The 11,938-nt window shown below is 48.9% G+C and overlaps 1 long non-coding RNA gene across 1 annotated transcript; it reads left to right on the forward strand.

Moving 5' to 3' along the window:
- The first annotated feature begins 2,755 nt into the window (after positions 1 to 2,755).
- On the forward strand, positions 2,756 to 3,153 carry LOC125525072. Its single transcript, XR_007291134.1, has 3 exons — positions 2,756 to 2,778; positions 2,866 to 2,991; positions 3,087 to 3,153. It is a non-coding gene; the product is annotated as an uncharacterized LOC125525072 (long non-coding RNA).
- The last annotated feature ends 8,785 nt before the right edge of the window (positions 3,154 to 11,938 follow it).

Raw genomic sequence — 11,938 nt, forward strand, 5'->3', positions numbered from 1 at the left:
TAGGGAAGACAAGAAGAACTTCACAAAAGGCAAAGTTGTCCATGAAGTAAACGAGATTCCAACGTTTTCTGGTGCGGATGTGCTTGCTCAGCTGAAAGCTCTTAAGCCTGCCGGTGAGGGGAAAGGCAAAGGCAAAGGCAAAGGCAAAGCCACAGGCGAAGACGAGGGCGAGGGCAAAGGAAAAAGTAAAGGGAAATTTTTTGAAGGATATGGTGAGACGCACAACTGGACTCACATTACCCCCTTCACGCAGCTTCCCTATTTTAAGGACCTCAAACTTCCATACAAAATAGACGTGATGCACACCGAAAAGAATGTCGCAGAGTCCCTTTTTCACACGATCCTCAACATTCCTGATAAGACAAAGGATAATGTTAATGCTAGAGTTGATCAACAGAATATTTGCGATAGACCACGTCTACACATGCAGCCTCCCACAGGCAGTCGAAAATCTTGGTTCAAGCCAGATGCTGACTTCGTACTTAAAAAGGATCATAAGATGGAGACATTCAAGTGGCTGAAACACGTCGTGAAGTTCACTGATGGTTATGCGTCGAATATAAGTAAGGGGGTCAATCTTTCAACGGGCAGAGTGACCGGGCTCAAGAGTCATGACTATCATGTATGGATTGAGCGGATTATGCCGGTGATGGTTCGGGGCTATGTTCCCGAGCGTGTCTGGCGTGTGCTTGTGGAGTTAAGCCATTTCTTCCGCACGCTTTGTGCTAAAGAAGTATGTCCTGAGAAGATAAAAGAAATGCATAAGAAGGCGCCGGAGTTGATATGCAAGCTAGAGAAGATCTTCCCGCCAGGCTTCTTTACTCCTATGACACATCTCCTTTTGCACCTCCCGAACGAGGTATTGTTGGGGGGACCTGTGCAGAATCGTTGGCAGTACGGCCCTGAGAGACAGAACAAGCATCTGAGAAAGAAATGTGGAAACAAAGCTAAGATTGAAGCTTCCATAGCTGAGGCAGTTATCCTAGAGGAGGTGGCAGACCTCAGGAAAGCCTACTATCCGGACCATGTTCCCACGTTGCACAATAAGGTGTCTCGATAGAATACAGAAGAACCCAAGTATAAACCCAAGTTGCCTCTATTCATCGGGCAAGGTAGTAGGGCTGGATGCTCGAAATCTTATCTCATGCCACGAGATGAGTGGGAGGATGTCATGTTCTATATCTTGCACAACATCAAGGAAGTTGAGGATGAGTGGATGAGGTAATACCTTTGCACCATTCTTTTAGTCAATTCGTTATGTTCACTTTTCCTAGTTATTATACCGCTTTTCTTATTGTAGTCGATTCGTTGAAGAAGAATGGACGGGAATGCTGCCTCCTTCTGAAGCGGAGGCACTTGCTCTTCTCCGAAAGGGTGCTGATGGAAGGAAAAATTTCGTTGCGTGGTTCATCGAGAAAGTAATTTTTCACACTTCCAATTAAACTATGCACCCTATAATTTCAATTAAACTCATGCACCCTATAATTTCAATTAAACTCATGCACCCTATAATTTCAATTAAACTTGTAGGGAAATGATCCGACCGAATCAATGGATGAAGAATTGAGATGGGTTTCCATGGGTTTTGATCCTGTCGTCATGACATGCGAAAAGTATGATGTGAATGGGTATCGCTTCCATACAGAGGAGCACCAGAACAGTCGGCCTGATCCCAAAACCATAAATACCGGAGTCTTCACTGAAGGAGATAATGAAGTAGATTACTATGGAAGGGTAGGAAAAATATACGAGCTTACATTCAAACGTGGCCGCGAACACCTAAGTCTCACTGTGTTCAAATGCCGATGGTTCGACCCCAAAAAGGGTCTGAGACATACGCCTTCTGTTGGTTTAGTTGAAGTTAAACCATCAACCGTCTATGCCGGAGCTGATCTCTTTATCGCCGCTACCCATTACTAACTTTTCATTGTTTCAAGCAGTCAACTATATGTTTCGTGCTCACATGTCATGCTTTCAAAATTTGCATAGGTTGTTCCTTGTTGGTGCTATGGAAGGCATGACGGATGGGCGAGTTTGGTGGATAGGTGGCTCGGCGCCGATGCAGAGTTTGCTGCCAAGAGCATCAAGGCCCGGGCTAACCGTGGAGACGACGGGACACACGGCCAAGGAAACAGGAACCACTGGGGCTTCAAGGCCATGAAGGTATATCTATGTGCATGATGCATTTTTGTTCTTCTTTACGTCATGTTCTTATGTATGGCTGACTTCTATTTGACGTTGTAGGAGGACAAGTTGAAGAGGCCGCTCTCAGACATGGAGTCGTGGAAGCTGGCCCGCGAGCGGAGTCATCGCGAGGAGGGCGAGAGCCAGTACTACGGCAAGACCGAGGAGCACCTGGGGTCTTACATTCATCACTATTAGGAGTTGCATCCGGATGTTCCTGTTGCTGAGGTCGCCCAGTCTCAGATCGACGACACGGCGGTGGTGGCCATCCAGGGGAAGAAGAATGGCCGGTATCCTTGTTTCGATGGCTTGATCACTCCTTCGATCTCGTACACACGGCTTCGGGCTAGCAACCCGAGCCAGTTAGAGAGTACGGGGCGTTCACAGACTCCCTTAGCCCGCCAGCATGCTGTAAGTACTTCCTCCTTATCTTTTTCTATCTTGCATTCTCAGTTTATTTTCAGCATTGCTCACTTAGAAACAACCTAAATTATGTAGGCATATAAGGAGTTTGTCGAGCATAGGAATCTCGAGGTGCGGGAGTACTTGAAACGAGTGAAGGCAAACGATAATTACAACCGTCAGATGATGACGGTTAGTTTTGCCCTCTTAAAACCAACCTAAATTTTTGCACTTTCATTCCTTCTGATCTTCTAGTTTGCTTGTTTAACTAACATTCAGGCTATGTTGGCGTCTTGGACTAACCGCACGGATCCACCACAAATGGGACCCCCACCACCACCTGCGGGAGAACCCCCACACGTGCCCACGTTCGATGAATGGGTGGCACTAGGCAGTGATGGTTCGGTTAGTACATTTGCCTAACTACTAGCAAACTAGTTCTCGTTCATGAAACACTATCATATCATATTTACCGTTAGAATCTTTTTTGAAACATGTAGGGGACCGGTGGCTCGACTCCTGCTCCGTCGACCCCAGTCACTCCGATCTGGCAGAGTGGTGGTGGCCGCGATGACGGTTTTGGCGGAGGTGGTGCTTTTGACGGAGGTGGTGGTGGTTATGGCGGAGGTGGTGGTTTTGGCGGGGGTGCTCTTGCTTGATGATTCCGTGCATGTGGCCATCGTGCCATGCCTTTCATATTCCTACTTTTATCATGTTTCATGTCTTGCACTACTTTTATGTTCATGAACTTCCATCGGTGATGATCTTTAGATGATGTGATGAACTTGAGTATGTTTAGATGAACTTGAGTATGTCACATGATGAATTGTCATATTTCATATTGTTCTGTTTTGAAATGCTGTCAAATGAATTGGAAAAGAGAAAACAGGGAAAATAAAAAAAAACAAAAAAAAACTATGCCTACGGCAAAGCCGTCGGCATATATACGCTCAGGAGTTACCAGGGCTTGCCACGTGGCAAACTATGCCGACGGCTTTGCCGTAGGCATAGCCCTGCTGCCAGGAGAAACCAGGAGCTGCCACGTGGCAGACGTATGCCTACGGCAAAGCCGTGGGCATAGATGGAAATCTATGCCGACGGCTTTGCCGTAGGCATAGCCCTGCCGCCAGGAGAAGCCGGGGGCGACACGTGGAGCAGGTATGCCGACGACTAGGTCGTCGGCATAGATTTCCATCTATGCCGACGGCCAAGCCGTCGGCATACCTGCTCCACGTGTCGTCTCCTGAATCGCGCCACGTGTCATCTCCTGAATAGCGCTGTTGACGGCGCCGTCCGTTGCCGTCAGACGGGAAACAACGCCGACGGCTAAACTATGCCGACGGCTATCCCACGGCCGTCGGCATATGCACCTATGCCGACGGCTATACTACGCCGACGGTCTGACACATCTACGCTGACGTGATCTACGCCGACGGGGCTATGCCGACGGCGGCCGTAGGCATAGATCTATGCCGACGGCAAAGGACCTATGCCGACGGCCTTGGGCCGTAGGCATAGCCCGCGAGTCCGGTAGTGTGATGATCTGAGTCGTATCCTGGTCCTCCCTGTTGGATCCAATCTGAGTCGGCACGTTATTTTTTATCTCGTGGCGGAGTTTCTTTCCGAGTTGATCTGCGTCGGCCTGGAGTTGCAACTACTGAAGCCTGTCCAAGTCAAGACTTCAAGATACGATCACGTTTCTGTTCTTGGTAGATCACAAGAGGAGTCCCACTTGGTCACGTTTTCCTTTGATTGGTGTGCTGAATTAACTATTGGAGTGGCCACGTGATTTGTTTCCTGCTAGGTAGCATATAGCTTAATTACAATAAAGAAGAAAAGTCTGTTTTCTGTAGTGCGCTACCTGCTAATGTGCAAGAGACAACGTCTACTCTTCAGCGCGAGTCTGTTGCTGCTTCTGTTTTGTTGGCGATCGGTCGCACCCAGATAGTATCTTGGCACAGTGAATTACGGACAGTGTTTCGCTGTATTTAACTATCGAGATTTACCATGTTCAGCAGTTACTATGGTCACAAGAGTCTGAATGCCGAGCTTTGTTGTGCGACAATTTGCCGGTGGCGACCGCAACGAGATTTACAGTGTGACATGACTGATTTGCATGTTGTGAGTTCACCACGACGAGGTTCTATACCGCAACCTATATGGCAGCTTGATGAGCCTCCCACAGTGGGACGGGGCTTTATGCCTCGACGACGAGTTTCTTTTGAGGTCAATTCTGATCATTTTGAGGAGAAGAGTTCGCCACGGCCTATTCTGCAAGATGAGCCTAGGCGAGCTGAGCGGCAAGTTTCTGAGGAGCAAAAGGATCAGTTGCGTGAGATTCGGAAGAACCATGAGGATCTCCGGGAGGATTTAAAGCATCGGATTACAAAGTTCTCCAAGTCAATTTCCGGGGATAAGGTGATTGTTCCAATGGTTGATGTCAACAAGGCAGCACCAATCACGACTCTTTCCGAGGAGAAGAAGGCTGGTGTCGACAAACCTTTGGTGGATGAGGTTGTAGCATGGAGTGGGCTGAATGTGCAACTCAAACGGGTACGAGATGATACTTGCATGACAGTTGATAGAGGACAACGTTGGAATTTATTTCAAACACAGTGCATGATTAAGGGAAAGTCGTGCAAGTTGATGATCGATGGTGGTAGCTGTACTAACGACATTAGCAAGGCAATGGTGGCATCATTGGAATTGTCCACATGGCGTATTCCTGTACCTAAGCATATGGAGTGGCTGAATAGTTGCGGTATGCTGAAAGTTACACATAAGGTGTGTGTGCCGTTTACAGTTGGTGAGTATGCTGATGAAGTGGAGTGTGATGTGTTGCCATTAGAGGTGTGTGGACTGTTACTTGGGCGTCCATGGCAGTATGATCACAATGTTATGCATGCCGGGAGAGCCAATACATATACTTTCAAGCATGATGGCAAACAGAGGACGTTGAAACCTATGACGGATGATAACATCCAGTCTGATGTGGTGCTAGTGGTGCGCAAGGAAAAAGGGCACAAGTCTACTCTACAACAGAGGACCGTCAAGCTTCAAAAAGAGGAGCATGATGCATGGAGCGTCAATACTCATGATGATTCAGCTGTGCAGGTACATCACAAGCCTAGTGTTGTGCCTGTTAGTGACCATCCGGTTGAAGTCAAGCCTCTTAGTGGTGAAACGGCGGATGTTGCAGCGTGTTCCACACTTCCAATTTGCGTCGACAAAGGCATTCAAACCGATGTTATTCTTCATGATAGTGCCTTGGTGCATATTGAGGCACGGGTCCTGGATCGCAAATTTGTTAGACCGTCTGTGCGGCAAGTTGGAGCAACAGTGTATATGCACAAAGGCAAGGATGGGCGTGTTCGTCAGTTGTGTGGCCCGGGTATTACTCCGGTTTTGCGGGTATCTACAAAGAAGATGCGCGTCAAGGTGCAAGAGGCTCCTACCAGCGTTGAGAAGAATAAGGTGGCGACACTCCAATCCCATCGTATATGGAGATGAAAGGAGGCGCCAAGTACCATGTCAAGTTCAGATATCCGAGAGGGAGGAGATCGTGTGGCAGGCCAGCAGGAATTGAAGATGACAATGAAGCGTCGCGAAGTTGCTGATTTGACACTACCCGCTGGAAAAGACCTTCCGGCGTTGAGGGCAACGCTTTTCCAAGGGGGAGAGGATGATGAGGGCATCCCAGTGCCTCATGTTGTTCCCACGAAGGCGGAGGTGAAGCCCAACTTCAGGACTCCACCAAGTTAGAGGCGTGCCAAAGGGGTAACCGAACCATGTACTTGGTCGGTTGCAATCTTATCTATTTTCATTATTCCAGTCATGTTGTGGGCCACTTAGGATTTTTATTTTGTGTGTTTCGGTGTGGGCCTGTCCAACCGACTAGTTTTCTCGCTGCCCATATAAGGAGGCCGTTGGCTAGATTTAGAGGGGACTTTTTTTTTCAGAGTTTAGTTTTTGAGTTGTGTCTCAGGGTGAAGCATCCTTCCGGGGACGGCGCCGCCGCATATCCAGATTGAATAAAGTTGCGTGAAGGTTCCTGTGTGCATCTAGAATTATCAGGCTGAGGTTTGAGGCGTGTTGATCATCATCACGTTGCTTGTTGGATTCGCTCCTCTTCTTCAGGTTGCGTTCATCGCGTGATTGGAAGATTAGCTATTTGTTGATTCGCCGTGAAAGATCGGGCAAAATTCTACGGATCATCACGTTGATCCTTATCAAGAATATTCACCCCACGCTATGCATCGCCGGCAACGGCACCAGAAAAAGGTCTTGATAACCCACAAGTATAGGGGATCGCAATAGTTTTCGATAAGTAAGAGTGTCAAACCCAACGAGGAGCTAAAGGCAGAACAAATATTCCCTCAAGTTCTATCGACCACCGATACAACTCTACGCACGCTTGACGTTCGCTTTACCTAGAACAAGTATGAAACTAGAAGTACTTTATAGGTGTTGTTGGATAGGTTTGCAAGGTAATAAAGAGCATGTAAATAAAAAGTAGGGGCTGTTTAGATAAAGACACAACTAAATTAGTTTTAGTAGAGAGCCTTTTGTTACGAGAAAGTTATTTGTCCCTAGGCAATCGATAACTAGACCGGTAATCATTATTGCAATTTTATATGAGGGAGAGGCATAAGCTAACATACTTTCTCTACTTGGACCATATGCACTTATGATTGGAATTCTAGCAAGCATCCGCAACTACTACAGATCATTAAGGTAAAACCCAACCATAGCATTAAAGTATCAAGTCCTCTTTATCCCATACGCAAACAACCTACTTACTCGGGTCTGTGCTTCTGTCACTCACGCCACCCACCATAAGCAAATCATGAACATATTGCAAACCCTACAGTGGGAATCCCTCACGCTTGCGCGACACGGAGAGCACCATAGGACAGCACCAATAATAAAACATGCAACTCAAACCAATCACGATCATCAATTAACCCATAGGACAAAACGGATCTACTCAAACATCATAGGATAGCCATACATCATTGGGAAATAATATATAGAGTTGAGCACCATGTTTAAGTAGAGATTACAGCGGGTAAGAGAGAGGTTACACCACTGCATAGAGGGGGAAAGAGTTGGTGATGATGGCGGTGAAGTTGTTGGTGAAGATTGCGGTGATGATCATTGCCGCCGGTGGCAATCCGGCGCCACCGGAAGCGAGGGGGAGAGAGCCCCCCTCCTTATTCTTCTTCCTTGACCTCCTCCCTAGATGGGAGAAGGGTTTCTCCTCTGGTCCTTGGTCTCCATGGCATGGGAGGGGCGAGAGCCCCTCCGAGATTGGATCTGTCTCTCTGTCTCTCTCTGTTTCTGCGTTCTCAGATTCTACCCTTTCACCGTTTCTTATATTCCCGGAGATCCGTAACTCCGATTGGGCTGAAATTTTAACACGATCTCTATCCGGATATTAGCTTTCTTGCGGCGAAAGAAGGGCACCAACCGCCTTACGTGGTGGCCACGAGGGTCAGGGGCGCGCCTCCTGCCTCGTGCCTCCCTCGGACACCGTCTCGCGTGGATTTTTCTTCCCAAAAATCATATATATTCCAAAAAAATCTCCGTCAGTTTTTACCCCGTTTGGACTCCATTTGATATGGATATTCTGCGAAACAAAAAACATGGAACAAACAGGAACTGGCACTGGGCACTGGACCAATATGTTAGTCCCAAAAATAGTATAAAAAGTTGCCAAAAGTATATGAAAGTTGTAGAATATTGGCATGGAACAATAAAAAATTGTAGATACGATGGAGACGTATCACGAAGCCCTGCTGCGGTAGCTTCATCAACTTCGTCATCATGCCGTCGTGCTGACGAAACTCTTCCCCGAGCTCTACTGGATCGTGAGTTCATGGGACGTCATCGAGCTGAACGTGTGCTGAACGCGGAGGTGCCGTATGTTCGGTACTGAGGATTGGTCGATCGTGAAGACGTACGACTACATCAACCGCGTTGTCATAATGCTTCCGCTTAATGGTCTACGAGGGTATGTGGACGACACTCTCCCCTCTCATTGCTATTCGTCACCATGATCCTGTGTGTGCGTAGGAATTTTTTTGAAATTACTACATTCCCCGATAGTGGTATCAGAGCCTGGTTTTATGCGTAGATGTTATATGCACAAGTAGAACACAAGTGAGTCGTGGGAAATACAAGTCATACTTCTTACCAGCATGTCATACTTTGGTTCGGCAGTATTGTTGGATGAAGCGGTCCGGACCGACATTACGCGTACACTTACACGAGACTAGTTCTACCGACGTGCTTTGCACATAGGTGGCTGGTGGGTGTCAGTTTCTCCAACTTTATTTGAACCGAGTGTGGCTACGCCCGGTCCTTGAGAAGGTTAAAACAACACTAACTTGACGAACTATCGTTGTGGTTTTGATGCGTAGGTAAGAACGGTTCTTGCTCAGCCCGTAGTAGCCACGTAAAACTTGCAAAAACAAAGTAGAGGACATCTAACTTGTTTTTGAAGGGCATGTTGTGATGTGGTACGGTCAATGTCGGTGTCAAAACCGGCGGATCTCGGGTAGGGGGTCCCGAACTATGCGTCTAAGGTGGATGGTAACAGGAGGCGAGGGACACGATGTTTACCCAGGTTCGGGCCCTCTCGGTGGAGGTGATACCCTACTTCCTGCTTGATTGATCTTGATGATATGAGTATTACAAGAGTTGATCTACCACGAGATCGTAGAGGCTAAACCCTATAAGCTAGCCTATGGTATGATTGTTGTCGTCCTACGGACTAAACCCTCCGGTTTATATAGACACCGGAGGGGGCTAGGGTTACACAGAGTCGGTTACAAGGAAGGACTACATATCCGTATGGCCAAGCTTGCCTTCCACGCCAAGGAGAGTCCCATCCGGACACGGGACGAAGTCTTCAATCTTGTATCTTCATAGTCCAATAGTCCGGCCAAAGGATATAGTCCGGCTGTCCGGAGACCCCCTAATCCAGGACTCCCTCAGTAGCCCCTGAACTAGGATTCAATGACGATGAGTCCTGCGCGCAGATTTGTCTTCGGCATTGCAAGGCGGGTTCTTCCTCCGAATACTCCATAGAAGATTTTGAACACAAGGATAGTGTCTGGCTCTGCAAAACAAGTTCCACACACCACCATAGAGAAAATAATATTTCCACAAATCTAATCCGCTGACACGTTTGACAACATGACATCATACCACGGCCCGGTCATTATTCGAACCGTTTTTCTCAACCAGCTACTGCACATATCGCGAGGTGGTTTCCTTGGCACGTCTTGTCGAAGCAGAGATCGTGTCCCCTTATCACGGGATTCTCATTAATACGGATGTGAGTAACCCAACCGCGCCATCAATTACGGTGCTTGGGGAATGAGAGGTTTTACCAGGTGAGTGGGGAGGCGCATCGCCTCCTCCGCCCTTATAAAGGGACAAGGATTCACTCTTTTCACCCACGCCTTCTTCCCGATTCATTCCCTTCTGCTCAGGCTCCAGCGCCCAAGCGTTCACCTTCTCTACCCACAAAAGGTCTTCCAAAGATGTCCGGATCCAGAGCAGGAGGCAAATGGATGGCCTCTACTGTCCGAGAGAAGGATATCAAAAAGCTTCGGGAGGCCGGGTATCTGGCCAAGAAAATCAGCCACCTCTCCCGATGGTGGGACATATTGTCCCCACTACGGAACCCCATGAGAGGGTTGTATTCCTCCCTCACTTTGTCCGCGGGCTAAGGTTTCCCCTCCACCCGTTCGTTCGTGGCATCATGTATTATTATGGGATCGATCTTCATGATGTGTCCCCTAATTCCTTCCTCAACATCTCGACATTCATTGTCGTGTGCGAGGCTTTTCTCCGCATTTCGCCGCACTTCGGTTTATGGCTGAAGGTTTTTAATGTGAAGCCCAAGGTGGTGGACGGCGAGCACGCCGAGTGCGGGGGCGCTATGGTGAGCAAGATGCCCAACGTCATATGGCCAATGGGAACCTTTAATGATTCTGTCAAGGAGTGGCAACATCAGTGGTTTTACATCACTGAGCCGCGCGGCAAGGAATGGGCCGCCTCTCCCGAGTTTCGATCGGGCGCCCCTCTGCGGGTTACATCCTGGGTTAAGAAAGGCCTGGACTGGTCCTCGTCCGACGAACTGGCGGTGCTCCGGACGCGCGTTAAAGATATGGGAGATAAGAACATTGAACTTGTCAACGTAGTCCAGGTGATGTTAGTCCGCCGGGTACTGCCTTGTCAACACCGGATTTGCAATCTATGGGAATTTGATCCGGCCAAGCACCAAACCTTGCGAGGGTTCTACGGCTCCTCGCACAAGGACATTTAGAAGGTGCTTTTCAAGTCCAGCAAATCATGGACGAACTCCGCCGAGGACCGCGGGTACCAACTGTCCTGCCCTGCAAGTTCGGTGAGTTTATCCAACTTTTCTATCCGCATGACCCAAAGGAAGCGCTTAACGCGTGTTATTCAACTCTCCTAGGGCTGGACGAAGAATGTGGAGTGGATCCATTGTCTGGCCCCGCTGCCCGAAGACCCGGCCATCCCACTTCTGACGAAGAAGCTGGTCCCGACGCCTTACAAGGTGCCAAAGAAGACGGCCGAGAAGGAGGCCAAAAAGACCCGGGGCGGCCTTCGTCGCCGCGGCACTTCGGACACAATATCCGAAGGTTCTGATGCCCATTCCGCCTCTGAAGAGGACGAAGAGGAGGAGGAAGATGAATCCCCTGCGGGGGGAAGAAGGAAGAGGACGGCCTCCGCACCCTTGGAGGCCGAACTGCCCAAAAGGGGAAAGGCTCCTCTTTCGTAGGAGTCCACTGCCGCCGCCGACAGCGGCCCAACATGGGATCCCAGGGCCCAGCCCCTGGTGAACTCGTAAGTATATAAAATCCGAGTACGTTTAAGCGTCCGGACTCATCGTGGCTTAGTATTTTAACCTGAGCATATATTTTTTTGTAGTCCGGCGAGGTCCCGTCCAAACAATCCTCATCAGAGGACCTGCTGAACTCAAATGCTATGGAGAGCAGGACGCCCCCAAAGGCCCCTTCCTCCAAACAGGTGCATAACACCGAGGCTTCGTCCCAGAAGGACCCCGGCCAAGGAGGAAAGGAAGAAACCATGAAGGCGGCGCCTGGGGGTCAAACCGCAGGGGCCGGACACGTGGGGGAAAAGATTCCCATGGGGTCTGACGGCGAGGGCGATCCTGAGTTCGGATCCCCACCGGATGCGATTCCAGAGACCTATACGGCTCCAGAATCAAGAATGCAGCCTCCTTCGGCTGTAGGGGGCGTGCCTGTTCCGCCGGCGACCTCTGTCCATCCAGAAGTGTCGGATGCTTTGTTGG

Source organism: Triticum urartu, chromosome 7, assembly GCF_003073215.2.
Source record: "Triticum urartu cultivar G1812 chromosome 7, Tu2.1, whole genome shotgun sequence".
NCBI classification, from domain to species: domain Eukaryota; kingdom Viridiplantae; phylum Streptophyta; class Magnoliopsida; order Poales; family Poaceae; genus Triticum; species Triticum urartu.